At 38.3% G+C, this 16033-nt stretch overlaps 1 protein-coding gene across 10 annotated transcripts in view; it reads left to right on the top strand.

Moving 5' to 3' along the window:
* THRAP3 (thyroid hormone receptor associated protein 3) overlaps positions 1–16033 on the top strand; it is an 81438-nt gene that overhangs the window by 24009 nt on the left and 41396 nt on the right. For 9 of the 10 annotated variants that reach the window (XM_043505886.1, XM_038377316.2, XM_038377321.1 and 6 more), the window contains one exon: positions 14153–14244. The exons of the other annotated variant lie outside the window; for it this stretch is intronic. The gene's annotated coding sequence lies outside the window, so the exon portion shown is untranslated. The remainder of the gene's footprint in view (positions 1–14152; positions 14245–16033) is intronic. 10 annotated transcript variants of the gene reach the window in all.

Raw genomic sequence — 16033 nt, 5'->3', positions numbered from 1 at the left:
AGATCGTGCCAAACCAACCTGATCTCCTTTGAGAAAGTAACAGATTTTTTAGACAAAGGAAATGCAGTGGATCTAATTTACCTAGATTTCAGTAAGGCGTTTGATACCGTGCCACATGGGGAATTATTAATTAAATTGGAAAAGATGGGGATCAATATGAACATCAAAAGGTGGATAAGGAATTGGTTAAAGGGGAGACTACAACGGGTCCTACTGAAAGGCGAACTGTCAGGCTGGAGGGAAGTTACCAGTGGAGTTCCTCAAGGATCAGTTTTGGGACCAATCTTATTTAATCTTTTTATTACTGACCTAGGCACAAAAAGTGGGAGTGTGCTAATAAAGTTTGCAGATGATACAAAGCTGGGAGGCATTGCCAATTCAGAGAAGGATCGGGATATTATACAGGAGGATCTGCAAAAAGAAAAGGAGTACTTGTGGCATCTTAGAGACTAACAAATTTATTTGAGTATAAGCTTTCGTGAGCTACAGCTGGAGTAATAGTAATAGGATGAAATTTAATAGTGAGAAGTGCAAGGTTATGCATTTAGGAATTAATAACAAGAATTTTAGTTATAAGTTGGGGACGCATCAATTAGAAGTAACGGCAGAGGAGAAGGACCTTGGAGTATTGGTTGATCATAGGATGACTATGAGCTGCCAATGTGATATGGCTGTGAAAAAAGCTAATGCGGTTTTGGGATGCATCAGGAGAGGTATTTCCAGTAGGGATAAGGAGGTTTTAGTACCGTCATACAAGGCACTGGTGAGACCTCACCTAGAATACTGTGTGCAGTTCTGGTCTCCCATGTTTAAAAAGGATGAATTCAAACTGGAGCAGGTACAGAGAAGGGCTACTAGGATGATCCGAGGAATGGAAAACTTGTCTTATGAAAGGAGACTTAAGGAGCTTGGCTTGTTTAGCCTAACTAAAAGAAGGTTGAGGGGAGATATGATTGCTCTCTATAAATATATCAGAGGGATAAATACAGGAGAGGGAGAGTAATTATTTAAGCTCAGTACCATGTGGACACAAGAACAAATGGGTATAAAGTGGCCACCAGGAAACTTAGACTTGAAATTAGACAAAGGTTTTTAACCATCAGAGGAGTGAAGTTTTGGAATAGCCTTCCAAGGGAAGCAGTGGGGGCAAAAAATCTATCTGGCTTTAAGATTCTACTCGATAAGTTTATGGAGGAGATGGTATGATGGGATAATGTGATTTTGGTAATTAATTGATCTTTAAATATTCAGGGTAAATAAGCCTAATCCCTTGAGATGGGATATTAGATGGATGGGATCTGAGTTACCCAGGAAAGAATTTTCTGTAGTATCTGGCTGGTGAATCTTGCCCATATGCTCAGCGTTTAGCTGATCACCATATTTGGGGTCGGGAAGGAATTTTCCTCCAGGGCAGATTGGAAGAGGCCCTGGAGGTTTTTCGCCTTCCTCTGTAGCATGGGGCACGGGTCACTTGAGGGAGGATTCTCTGCTCCTTGAAGTCTTTAAACTATGATTTGAGGACTTCGATAGCTCAGACATAGGTGAGGTTTTTCGTAGGAGTGGGTGGGTGAGATTCAGTGGCCTGCGTTGTGCAGGAGGTCGGACTAGATGATCAGAATGGTCCCTTCTGACCTTAGTATCTATGAATCTGTAAGAGTTTAACCAGAACATGTTCCCCCTCCTTTCTCCCATTCAAGGCTGTTTTAAGAGATGCCAGTTCAGATAAGTTCTTGGGGTTTCACCAGTTCTTCTGCCAGGGTCATCATATTCTAATAATTTCTTACTTCTCAGTTAGAGACTTTGCATGATGTTTTGGTCTCTTTTCCAGAAATTTTGTGTGTTGCAGAACATTTAAACAGTTGGTGAAATTGGATACTCAAATGCTGATTTAGCTTTCAAGAGCTGATTTTTTATAATTCTACCCAGGTGGTAAAATAGAATTAACCACCATTTTTTTCCTCCCTGAAAGATGAGCTGAAATCTGTCTGTACAACATTGGCTAGCAGTGTTCAGGTGGACAGGACTTTAAATTAGCCTTAAATTGATTTTTAGGCTATGGCACCATGCCAAACGTCATGGGGAGATGCTAATATCCATTTTTTTTGAACCCAGATTAAGAAGAAATACAATTGTTGAAGGGGTAAGTGCTTTTAACAGCATTTTGCAAGCTACCTTTGGGATAGAATGTATTAGCCATCAGCATAACACGTCCAATAAGACAGCATGTGATGGCTGTTATAGCCAAGTGAAGCAATAGTTAGATGAAATACCTAAACTGGAATTTAGAGTGAAGGTCTCTATGCTTGGGGGAAGGCAACAGGGGATCTTTGACAATTAAGTGGTCGGGACATATGGCACCACCAGAAGCACAATGCTCCCAAACACCACTCTGTGTAAAAAGAGGGTGTTGGATAAACAGAGTTGCAGTGCATAGTAAGTATTTGTTGTTGGAATATGAGTGAACTTCAGTTAATTGACTTCTTGAGAATGAGACATTATACATACTTTATATTTATAATTAATAATTATGTCTGTATACTTTTTGGTGTTTTTCAGATATCAAAATAGGGGCTACCCCTCTGCCTCATGATAAAAATGTATGATATCTAAATTCTTGCTATGCCATGACATTGATTCATGGTATCAGAGACAGCAAATACTTAACCTTAGAAACTGAAGTTCAATTTTAGAAAGTTTAGCAACATCTAGTACGCCAAATAATCTTGTACCAGAAAGTTATCAAACCATAAATTATACATTGTGATTTTTTTTTTCATTTTTTATTTTTATTTTTTTTTACTGATATGCAGCAAGCTATTGCTGGAGGCCGTATGTTTTGCATTTCATTTAAGCTTGCAAGCATGTATTTTCTCACTCTGCCTGTATGTGTAAAATGAAATAAGACTGTAATTTTTAAGGATTGCTGCTGCTTTCTCTGATAACTTTTCCAAATCAGTACTTTCCACTGGTTATGCAAAAAGGCATTGCTCAGCAGTGACACATCTGTTGCAAAACAAACAATTGATGTCCTAAAATAAGAAATTGCACTGTGTGACATTTACCCCTTAGGAGGCTTCTACTAATTTTATAGTTCTATTTTTCAAATGCAATGTAATTTGCTGGAAAAATCACTAGAGTTTGTCTATAGAAAACTATTTATCACTAAATATCACAAAACAGGTGAATTTTTAGTAGAATCAGGAATTACATTAAAAAGGGGAGTGGACATTTTTTTTTAAAGTGATGGTGATACCTGAATTGTACTATTTTTGTTCAAATGTGTTTTTCACTCTGCATGAAACAATTGTAATCGTGTAATGTAAAGTAACAAGTATTAGACTGTCCAGCAAATCCAACAAACTCAATTGACTAAATGGTTCTATCCTTGTAATTTCACTTACTGGGGGGGGGGGAGGAATGGCGCCTCAGAGTGGTTAACAAATACATAGATTGTTCTGTTTCAAGGTTACATAAAGAGAATAAACATATTTAATGTCAATAAAATAGATTTATTCTGTCATTTCATATTTCATTGTTTTAGAATACATTTGGATGGGGCCCTAGTGTTACTGTGTTTGTATCATAGGGAGTATCCCACACTATTAATTCAGACAAAAACCAGTTTTGCTTTCTAATCTGGAAGAGCAGCTGTTCTAGAGACCCTAAAATATTGACCAAGCAATTCTTCAGAGCACCATGTAAATTCATAATGCAGTTTTTTTTGAGGATCCTTGGTGCTGCTGCTTAAAAAAAAAACAACTATGTAATACTGTGTAACAGACTTGAAAAATATATTTGAAGTTGCCCCCTTGCTTGTAGTAGGGTAAAACATTTTTTGAGTCAGTGCAGTAACAATAGATATTTATTAGCATTGGCTTAGTAAGGGCGGGCAAGTTTATAATGATTATATTTTCCCCCTCCTGTTTTTTTTTGGGGGGGTGGGGGAGAAGCGGCTGATTCAGTAAGGTACTGACTATCTCTACTGAGCTTATAGACTGTCAGTTTCCACGGCAGGTACTCAGGAATCAGCATTTTGCAGAATCAGGCCTTGTGTGGCACAACTGACAAGTTTTCAGAATAATCTTACAAAATATCTGTAAACTTTTCTACCACACTGTGAAACAAATTTTTAACTGCTTGATGCCATTACACCTCTCTTAAAAATTAGGTTAGTTACAGCAGTTTGGAGTTTCATATGGGAAGAATCGGTCTTTGAAAGTGAATAGAAACTAGGGTAAGCGGATCTATATTTGACAAAGCTAGTGTCTCCTTGAAGTAGTCAAGTAATTAAAACCTTGTTTTCAAAGCAAATTTGGCATGAGTTAAAGTGGCAGTGTTGTCCAGGAAGGTTCCCTTTCAAGATGGTAGGGCAGGTGCAGTTATTTTAAACAACTGATATTCTGTGTACTGTACTCTGATTTCTCCCATTAACTTCCTTTAAGTACCCAGCATTTTGCTTTTATTCTAATCTATAAAGGGAAATTGCAGTGTTCTGCTTTCTTTGGAATCTCCCAGTGAAAATAAAAAAACAAAGTCTGCTTTACCATTGCTAAATGGACAGGTTGTGTTATGATTAAAAAACATAAAATTCTCTATAGAATAATAAAATTTAAAAATTGACTAATGTGGGATATGTTTGAAACTTCAACAGACTTGTATGGTTATCTTCTTAGAAAATTATTATAATAAATAACATTGAGTACATAGATACAATTTTCTATCTTAAGCTTTCATACACCAGTAAGGCATTACCCACAGTACCCTTTTTCTTTTTACTTTGGATTCACTGAAAAGCTCCAACCCTTTTAAAATTCTGCCTTTCTAGTTTGGCTTTTGAATTCTATCGTTGCTAAGGTGCCTAATATTCCCCACCCCCCACACACACACTTCTGAATAATATCACATTTTTAGTAAGGTGTGTTAAAAGCGTTAGGCTTATGTTGATCCATGCAGTCTTTGGCTATGTCCGCACTGCAAGTGCTACAGTGGCACGACTGCAGCTACGACACTATAGCGTAAACACATCCTGTGTCGATGGAAGGCGTTTTTCCATGGATGTAGTTAATCCATCTCGTTGACCTAGCTGCGTCTACAATGGTGGTTATAGTGACCTAACTATAGCACTCAGAGTGTGAAATTTTTCACAGCCCTGCGCAACGTAGCTAGGTCAATCTAATTTTTAAGTGTAGACCAGCTCTTAATGAAGATTATGGACTCTGAATGAAAGCTCATTTAATTATGCAAGCCCCCAATACTACAGCGGGATGTGCATAAATGGTCCTTCCTGCTGATACAGAATTCTGCTGACTTCAAGGGATTCTGCCTGCGTGGTTTCCATTGCAAGATCAAGCCTTGACTTAAGAAGTAAAAACCCACTAGAAAAGTAAAATAATACAGAGACTTCCTTTTCTGAAGTAACAAAACCAAAAGGTGCTTTCAGTGTTCTGGAAGATTTAAATGTTTTTTGTACCGTTGACAGAGAGAAGTAACATTGACGTAGTTAGCTGTGCCTCTTGTATTTCAGACAGGTTTTACCGTTACCTTATCAGAGTTGCAGAGTGATGCTGCTGGTAAACAGCTTTTACGCAGCTGTCACACATAGCAGATATAATCTTTTTTTTTTTTTTATGAGGCTGGACTGTTCATTTAGAACAGCAACTTTAATTGGCTTTGTCTCATTAAATTTGACAACTGTCTAGGATACTGAAGTAAGACTGTATCATTTTCATCTTTCATTTATTATTATTATTATTATTATTATTGATATTCAAGCTCATCAAAAACTGTTCCAGTAATGTTTTTCTTTAATCAAACTGGCAGATCTTTCTCCTTGCACTGAGATGGAGACAGTGATTTCAGTTCAGCTTTCATCCACAATCACTAACACAAATGTAGTTTTGGTTTAACAATAAAACATAAAGTAATCATGGCAGGCTCAGGTACTGTAGTAAGTTCTATCAGGGTAAGGATGTTTCTTTCTGAGCAGGATAAATGGCAGTGCACCACCGCCTTTTGAAAATTGCAAATGGTCACTCCTTGCTGGCATGCTTATTTTCTTTGCAAGTGGGCCAACAGGATAATAAATCCTTCTCCGAGAAACCTGGTTTGAGTCCAAATCTTAGGGATTCCTTTCTCAAGATTGTATGGAAAGTTTCCCAGGTCTTGATGGGGGAAGGGAGGAGAGCAGGCAGGTGTCATATTTCTTAGTATGAACAGTGCCTATTCGTTTGAGCGTGCAGGAGAGTCCAGTTTTTGGGTTGTTCTCTAGGGCTTGTGTCCACTAACCAGGGGATTGATGCACAGTGATCCATCCACCAGGGGTCGATTTAGAGGTCGATGACTTGCTAAATCGACCGCCAATTGCTCTCCTGTTGATTCCAGTGCTCCACCAGAATGAGAAGCATAAGGTAAGTCGACAGGAGAGTTTCTCCTGTCAGCCAGCACGATGTAGACTTCGCAATAAGTCGACCTAAGGTATGTCAACTCCAGCTACGTTATGCACATAGTTGGAGTTGCGTAATTTAGGTCGACTTAGCTCCTAGACATTTGATTGTCACACCAAGTTTGGTTCTCAAATGGCCATACGGCAGATATGACAGGTGCAAGTGGTAAATGAGCATTGTACTATGGTTTCTTTTATTCAGGGAGTTAATGCATAGAATGAAAAATATCCCACTTGGGCACTAGAGTGGAAGGGGAAAGAGTGCCCCTTCTCATTCCTTTGCCAAATGTGCATATTAAAAATGTAAGGACAGCAGGAAAGTCATGATGCTACAATGTTGCTTTGGAGCAGTTTTCAGTAAGTTTGTAGTACCGGAATGCAAGAGAACGTGCTAGGGACATGGTTTATTTTGGTTTTGTGTGTGTTAGATTATTCCGGTAGCTCATGTCTGGTGTAGATAGAGATGTCTGCCTTGTTTTTCAGTATTTGTGTTTCTCATGCAATTTGATGTACTCCAGTCACACTGCAGTTCATAAGACATGGATGGATTATTAACTTGAAAATGAACATGCTATAAAACATACTTAATATGCTGATAGCTGGCTATTCTGTTTTATAATAACTTGATTCTTATTCCATGCCCCTAATATGAGCGAATACTTTGAACTCCTGCATCACTTTCCATTCCAGGATCCCAAAACACTATACAGATGCAAAGTACATCTCTGATCCCTGCCCCTCCTGCCATCTCAATGGAAGGCATGCAAGCATCACCACTTTTTACAGATGGCTGACTTGAAGTACAGAGTGTAAGTGACTTGTCTAAGATCAGGTGAAGAGTCAGTAACAGCACCAGAAATAGGGACCAGGAGTTTTTAATCAAGATTACAGTTCCTCCCTCTGCTAGTAGTCAGTTGTTGAATCCAAAGCCTGTTGTTGCAGGTAGTTACCAAGTTGGCAAACTGAATGTTTTCAGAAGGAACTGAACAGCTGCATTTCCACTCGCGTCAGCAGTATAGAACCCTGACTCCTTTTTGGAAAATATAGGTCGGGGAGTTGTGGCAACCAGCAGAAAGTGATCTTCTTCAAATGATAACGATGTGGCTGTAGGCAAGGGCTAGATGAGTTGAAGCAATATAAGCCATTCAAGTCAGTAATTTGGACATTGGAAAGCTGCTGTTTTTAAAGAAAATTGTTTCAAATTATCTTCCTTTTACTCTGAAGTTTTGTTAATTCCCTGTTTAGACAAGTGGCTTCCACTGCTTAATTATTCAAATGACATTTTGTACTTAAAAACAACTGTTTCTGTGGTTTTCTATTTAGCATGCTGTTGGAGTTCAGATTCGCAGAGTACAAATATGTTGAAGAAAGCATTTTATCTTAGCCATCATTTCATTTTCAGTTAGTTTAAGCAAATAAAGTCAAGTTTAACGGTTGTTGCTAAAACTGAATGATTTTCTGGCATTAAACTTGCTAAATTATCATTAGGTTGTGAGCTGTTTGGGCGAGGAATTGCCTTTCTGTAGGCAGCATGCACTTCATTTTGAGTGCTTACTATTGTATAAGCAAACGGCAAGTTTTTTTTATTTTGTTAAATTAATGGTAAAACAGAACTGGCCAGATTGGGAGTAGGTAGAAATTAATTTTTCTTTCCCTAACTAAACACATCTTCCAACAGAAACTCTACAAAGCATTATTCTTTTTCCTGGTCTCTGAGAATGTTGAGCCTAATTGGTTCTGTGTCATTTTGTGGTATATGAACATTAAGGTGTACATGTAAGCTAATTTTTTTTTATTCCATTGATTACTAAATGTTCCTAGCTTTATGGTAGATGCTTTACAGACAGCTGTGAAGACGAATAAAGTGTTTCTTTTGGTAGAGACCAGTATGCTGTGCTTTTGCTTGCTGGGCTTGGCAAGTATGGTGATCTGTGGTATGGAAGTTCTCTCTATGATTCTTCAGTGTCATCTAGTGGGCTACGAGTTTTCAGCTATGATAGTGTCTACAGAATTTGCCTGGATATGTTGGGATTCTTTTCTGCTTCTATCCTTTCACATGTGTTAAAATAATAATTTAAGATTCCTTGAAAGATATTCCAAAAAGGAATTGGGAGGGGAGGGAATCTCGAGAGATAATGTAATAGAGGCCACAAGGAAAAAAAGAGGAGAAACAGTTCTAGAAAAACGCACTGCATGTAAACTTTAGAAATGTTCTTGTTTTGACCCATGTCTTGGCATATGAAAATGTTCTTAAAAATGGGCTGGAATGTAAAACTTCTGATCTATAATCTCGGCTTCAGTACTGCAGTCTTGAGTGCATTACCTCTCTGCTTCACTTTCCCTGTCTGTAAAATAGGGAATAATAAAGCTTGCTTACTTCATGGGTGTGTTGGATTAATGCTTATGATAAACTACTCTGAAGATAAAAAGCAGTATTAAATAATAAGCATTAAATTAATTGGAGCTTTTTAGTTGAAAGAGAAATTTGTATGGAATACATAAAATAGCCGTACAAAAAGATACTTGTGAGATAAGTATGCTGGGGAATAAGCTATAAAAATAGAAAAAGGTTTTTCTAGTAAAAGGAGAAAACTGATCTAACGTGGGTGACTTTTTCCTCTCTCAAGATTATGAAAGGCAGCAAACTCTCACAGAGCTTATTTTTCATAGAACATAAGACAAATTTCTCTGTCTTCCATCGAGTCAAAACAGATCACAATAAAAATGCATCCGATGAAGTGAGCTGTAGCTCATGAAAGCTTATGCTCAAATAAATTTGTTAGTCTCTAAGGTGCCACAAGTACTCCTTTTCTTTTTGTGAATACAGACTAACACGGCTGCTACTCTGAAACCTGTCAATAAAAATAATGAAATTGTGTGTTTAAAAATCTCATGGTTTTCTCAGAGGATTGACAAAACATGGATAATAGCCTAGACCCAAAGGAAATCTTTGAGATGGTTCATTCAGTAAAGTAAGTGGAACTGGTGGTGAATAGTTGACTTTTTTTTTTTTTTAAAGTGGGGGTGGGGTGGGTTGTGAATTTGATATATCAGTTGCATACCCGAGAGAAAATGAGACACTTCCGCTATTGGACCTTGTTGAAATGAGTCTGTAGGAATGTTTGATCTAATTTACTTGTGCAGATGGTCATCTTTGAAGAACCATTTACATTTACTGTTATGTCCCATTTTTCTGAAAATTGCAACCCTTTATATGGAATTATGTAATGAAACCTTAATATATGAGTCACCCATTAAGCCTTATATATTCATATTTAAATAGGTTTCAGAGTAGCAGCCGTGTTAGTCTGTATTCGCAAAAAGAAAAGGAGTACTTGTGGCACCTTAGAGACTAACAAATTTATTAGAGCATAAGCTTTCGTGAGCTACAGCTCACTTCATGCATCTTAGAGACTAACAAATTTATTAGAGCATAAGCTTTCGTGAGCTACAGCTCACTGAATGCATCCGATGAAGTGAGCTGTAGCTCACGAAAGCTTATGCTCTAATAAATTTGTTAGTCTCTAAGGTGCCACAAGTACTCCTTTTCTTTATATTTAAATAGATGAGTCTTCTACAGGAATGTTATGCTGATGTGAATGTGTAAAGTAAAGAATTGCATCTCTTGGCTTGTAGCTTCCTTTAATGTTAAGAGAATTACGTGCTCCTGGTCCACTGATGGCTAACAGCATAGGTTAATAATGAAATGTGTTTTGATTTGGCATATACTGTGAAATAAATGCTCCTGGGGAAAGTAATTTTTTTGTCTGGAGAGTTAACTTGTCAATCTGTAGTCATGGAAATGTAGAAATGTATTGCAGCTTCAGGTAGTGCCTTTGGCAATCAGTCCCGTGGTTTCCTTGGTGATAACACTGATAATGATCCAGAAGGGGAGATCTCAGGCTCCCATGGTATGCCTGATTGGAGGTACAGGTTGCTGTAAAACACACAATTAATAATTTAGAGAACAATACAGAATAGCAAACCTGGCTATATGAGCATGGTTAAGTAACAAGTACAAAATACAGGGTCAAATTAAGAAGTTATGTCATGCAGACATGGAAAATGAAACTGTTTGCACATTGTAATATGGTGGTAAAAGCCTACCTATCCTAATTTATATACTGTCTGTACTCTTCCAGGGGCGCACCTCAGAATTTGGGAAAGTCTGATAGAAAAGTCTATCCTAACTTTGCGCTGTAGCAACTAAGTGCCAGCATTTCAGTAAATAGATTAATCTAGAGGTATGACAATGACAACTGTTGTTACCAATGAAAGGTCAAACTTTCATAGCAACTTTTTGGAATCCCTTCCCAGCCCTCACAGAAATTGTAAGAATAAAGATGTGAACATTGTCTGTGTTCAGCTGTCTCCAGGTACCTCCTAGCCACATCTAAGAACAGAACTTAAGGATGAATAAACAAAAGAATCAGGAAACAGGAAATAGCTTCCTGTAACTTTAGTAGCCTTAACCACTTTTGAGCCTAAACGGGGCTGCTTGCTGTGTTGATTAACGATACTGGAAAGTTCATCCGCATTTGATGACTGCATGACAGCAGTGGTGCTAAACCTGAAACCACCAGCTACTGGTGAACTTAAATAAGATGGGCTGCTAAACAGTGTTATTTTTAGTAATACAGTCACACAGCACATGTTTGGTTTGTGCAGCTGGCAAATGGTATCGAGGAGCCTTCCTTCTGCCTGCCAGGGACTTGGTGACATTCTCAGTTTCTAGCTGCTTTTTTATTTTTCTCTCAGATCTGTGATTCTCTGCTGGTCTGGTTTTAAGTAAGCAAAAATGTGAATTCACCGCTAGCTATCCGCTGAGTTGTTTTTTCTGAACAGGTGGTGCCAGTGGACATCCATTTCAGATCTGGCTGCAAATGAATATTTCAGATCTGCATTTCCTCTTGTAGTGGAAGTTGTACACACCAGGAGTTGCTTTAATGTGCATAGCTAAACATAGACCAGAGCAGAAAGAAAGCCTTATCTGGCGGGTAATGCACAGAACTGGATGTCAGAAGTTTAGGTTTCATACTCAGTTCAACCACTGATTTGCTATGGGCCCTTGGGCAAGCCATTTCACCTCTGTGCTTCAGTTTATCCATAGTTAGAATTGGAATAACATCCTTACAGTGGAGTTGAGGTTTAATTTATAAGCTTGGAAAACATTGTAAGTGTCTTGTGGGGAAGGTGCTATAAAATGCAGTATTCGTTATTAATATTTCCTGGACAGATGACTCTTGAGTTTTTCTTGCTGCTTTGAACCTATTAGTTTTTACTCTAAATAAATTCATTAAAATGCAGAGCTTGTTGTTGAAAAATCTCCATTGCTATGTAATGCCTTAACAGACTTGGTCCCCAGACAAAATGTTCAACATGGGCCGTCACAACTTAATCTGTCTTGTTTCATTCATGCCAGCAAGAGCCGTGAATAAAGAAAGTTTTTTAGCAGGTTTTCAATTTAGACTTAGGACTCAGTTCTAACTCAGTTCACTTCAACTGAGGGCAGAATGGGGCCATAATTGGGTGGGGAAGAGATGGATGTATCTGTGTCAGAGATGTCACTGGCACAAATGTTTTGTCTTCTAGTCAAGTGACCTTATTTCATTGTGAAATAGCTAATCTAAAATTTTGTCCCAAAGTAATGCTTGTGCCTCTGCATTTTTTTCTCCCTTTATAGCTTTAATGTTGTTCCTTTGTATCTTGTAATTTGTCTTTATATTGGAAATATTACTTAAATGTAAAGAGACTAAATCCCCAAGGGATTCTAAAGTTACAGGTACAATAATCATTTGTGCCACCCCACAAATTAGTATGGCTGTGGTAGTGATCAAGTGTGGTGCATCCTGTTTTTTACTTTCCCAGGAGATACACCATCCCCTTTACCGTACACCTGGAGAGAGCTGAGAAGTGCAGTCAGGCTGGCTCTTTTCCCCATTTGTTAATGCTTAGTGCATATAGTGTGTTTTATCTTTAAGGCTCTCTATAAACATTCTATTTGAAATGTCTATTCAATTTGTACATAATACTCTGTCCACCTGCTTTTGGTTTAAACCCAATGTTAATTTTATTTTGTGGTGAAAATAGCAAGAGTCTGAAAGTGGCACGACTGGCTATAATTGTCACAGTTTCTTATGCCTGAAGCATATTTGTAGTGATGTTGGACGGCCACTCCTTGGGCCATAGGGTAGCAGCTGGGAGGGCCATAGGGACTGTTCCTGCTGAGACACAAACCATGCTAGTTACAAGCATTTTCAAACATTGTTGTAGCCAGCTCAGTTTGGTGCTTCAGTGTGAACAAGGATTTTAAAAATCTCATACTTCACTGTGTTGGCCAGAACCATGCAATAGATTTCTTCCTCGGCTCAAACAAGATTCTAGCACAGTTTATGAGCACTCTGTTAATGCAGACCAAGTTACAATTCTGTTTGAAGACAAAATATGACCATTAGTCTAGAAAGGGAGGAACATGTAGTAAGAAGATAGATATAATATACGCACATACCCCACCTTTTCATGTTCTCTGTATGTAAGAGGCTAATTAATTAAGATGAGCTATTAGCAGGAGAAAAAAAACTTTTGTAGTGATCATCAAAATGGCTCATTTAAACAGTTGACGAGAAGGTGTGAGGATACTTAACATGGGGAAATAGATAAACGACAAAAGTTTTTCTTCGCCTGCTGATAATAGCTCATCTTAATTAATTAGCCTCTTACTCCACCTTTTCATGTTTTCTGTATATGTGTGTATATATATATCTTCTTACTATATGTTCCATTCTGTGCATCCAAGGAAGTGGGCTGTAGCCCATGAAAGCTTGTGCTCAAATAAATTTGTTAGTCTCTAAGGTGCTACAAGTACTCCTGTTCTGTTCTTTTTGCAGATACAGACTAACACGGCTGCTACTCTTTGAAACCTAGAAAGGGAGGGTGCAGTAGGTGCCTATATCTACAGGTTTCAGAGTAGCAGCCGTGTTAGTCTGTATTCGCAAAAAGAAAAGGAGTACTTGTGGCACCTTAGAGACTAACAAATTTATTAGAGCATAAGCTTTCGTGAGCTACAGCTCACTTCATCGGATGCATTATCTACAGTAGGTGCCAGAATTCAGCTGTCCTTGCTTGCGCTGTCTTGTGGGGGATGGTAGAAGTGACTACTTGATCACTGACACAGTTGTTAGCTTGGAGTTTGGGTTTAGAAGTAGGGTGACCAGGTGTCCCTATTTTACAGGGACAGTCCTGATATTTGGGGTATTTTCTTCTCTAGGTGCCTATTACCCTCTACCCCCATCCTGATTTTTCAAATTTGCTGTCTGGTTACCCTAATTAGAAGGGAGAAAAAATAGCGCCTAGGTGAAGGTAAATGGATTGACTTTCCAAATTCCTTTCTCAGAAGGTGACCAATTCCCAGATTTAAACTGATAATAATAAAACCCACAGTTTTGTGTATAAAACTGCTTCCCTTAAAATAAAAGGAATAGCTCAGTGGTTTAAGCATTGGCCTGCTAAACCCAGGGTTGTGAGTTCAATCCTTGAGGGGGGCCACTTAGATATCTGGGGTAAAAATTGGGGATTGGTCCTGCTTTGGAGCAGGGGTTTGGACTAGATGACCTCCTGAGGTCCCTTTCAATCCTGATATTCTATGACTGAAAACCAATGGTGTGTAGCTTAAATATACAGCTGCTTCAACACAGTTTCTTTTTTGTGCAGAATTGTTTCCTGATTTCATAATTGAAGAAGCTGAAACAGTGACAGGTTACTGTTGAGGGGTGGAAGGTGTGAGTGTGTGTTCCAGCAACAAGGTAGGTTTATTACAAAATTAAGACCTAACGTCTCTTGGGGGGGGGGGGGGGGGGGGAGGGAGTTCCTCTCTTTGAGACTTAGTCTATACCGTATAGCAGCAGGGCTTTTTAGTTTTAGCATTGCTGCCTCACAGTTTAAGCGCTGACTCTGTAAATTGAGTTTGTTTTGCTCACCAGCATTGTTGCTGTGCAAGCAAGGCATTATGTAATACCTTTGAACCTGTATTCTCTTAATCAGTATAAAAAGGAAATTCTGCAACTCCTCTAGTTACTGGATTGGGAGTGTACTCTGCTGATTTTGTACTTCCTGGTCTTATTTGCTACTGGTTTACAAGGTATGAACCCATACTGCAGAATGACCTTAAATGTCCCAGAAAGAACAGATACCTAAAATCTTTTTTCATAAATGTTTTTAATGCTTGTTTGAGTACTTGCAACCCATCAATATTTGCTGGGTTAGAGTCCATGTTTTCCGTTCCGTGGGCCTTATTTGTGCATTGTGTCATAAACTTGAGTTAGAGTAGCATCTATTATTTTTTTCCCTTTATAGAACCATGTCAGTTACTGTGTTAATGCTTCATATCTTAAAATTTACTTGAAGTGATTGCTCTTTGAAAAGCAGAATACAAAAACTTGTAAATTAGGTGCAAAGGATATTTGGAATAATTAGTCTAAAACACTGGCAACTAATGGGAGTGCATAGCAGTGATAACTTCTTGACAGTGGAAAATTCACTGGGTTACTGGAAACTGTCCATAGATGAGGTCAAATTGAACCACATGGAGAATAAAAGCTGGGGAAAGTATTTTTTGTTAATGCCAAACATCTTTAAAATGGTATTAAACCACAGCAGGGCTTGATTAGTTTTGAAGTGTTTATTCCACCAACAACTTGCCTTTCTCTTAGATTGAGAATCATGGACAAAAACTAGTTTGCTGTTTGTTTAATTGTATTAACCTGCTCTGCCATGAGCTATGAATTTTGTGAAAGAGCAATGTTCATGCCATTAAAAGGGATACCTCTTAGCAAAGAAGGGGATCAAGATAGTTCAACCACAAACTTAGAAAGTGGGGGAGAGAAAATAGCTACAATGAGTGGGGATGTCTGAATCACAAGGCTTTTAAAGGATTCAGTGTAAAGAAGGATTTGCTTTTTGCACTGAAAAAATCTTCAGCTGTTTGAGTTCAGTCCCAAAGTTCAACACTTGTAAAATATTAACCTCCCTTACAGTGTGTACATATTGCACCACCAGATCTCTGCTGTCTATGCCAACAAGTCCTGATTAGTAGCTCAACTGAAGCTCCCCCTTCTGTGTTTTTTTTTTTTAGTTTGAATTCCATGGTTGCCTGCAAACAAAGGACCTTATTTGTGAGCTGAGACACCAAAGGAAATAAAATCCCTGATTAAATTACGAAATGTGAAACAGAGCCTCTAAACCTAAGGAAAATGTCCCCAATTAATGGGCAGAAGGCATTTCAGACACACTAGCTGCTAATGTGCTTTTAAGTAAGATTTTGCTACACATCCAGTTTGACTTGTCCCAACATCTTAATTGATCAGAAAGGTTAATTCTGTCAGCTGCACACAGTAAAAGCAGGTGGTTTTCAATACAGTGCAGCTTGTGTATCAACGGATAATTTTTTGACTTGTCATGATAAAACTTTGATAAGGGAGGGTATTGTTCTCTCTGTTTCTTACACATGTGGAAGGACACAGGCAAATTACACACTGGGAGTCAGGACCCCCTGTGTTTTGTTTTTGGTTCCGACATTCACCGTCTGTTATAGCC

Source organism: Dermochelys coriacea, chromosome 19, assembly GCF_009764565.3.
Source record: "Dermochelys coriacea isolate rDerCor1 chromosome 19, rDerCor1.pri.v4, whole genome shotgun sequence".
NCBI lineage: Eukaryota > Metazoa > Chordata > Testudines > Dermochelyidae > Dermochelys > Dermochelys coriacea.
This window is presented reverse-complemented; position numbering and strand designations above follow the sequence as displayed.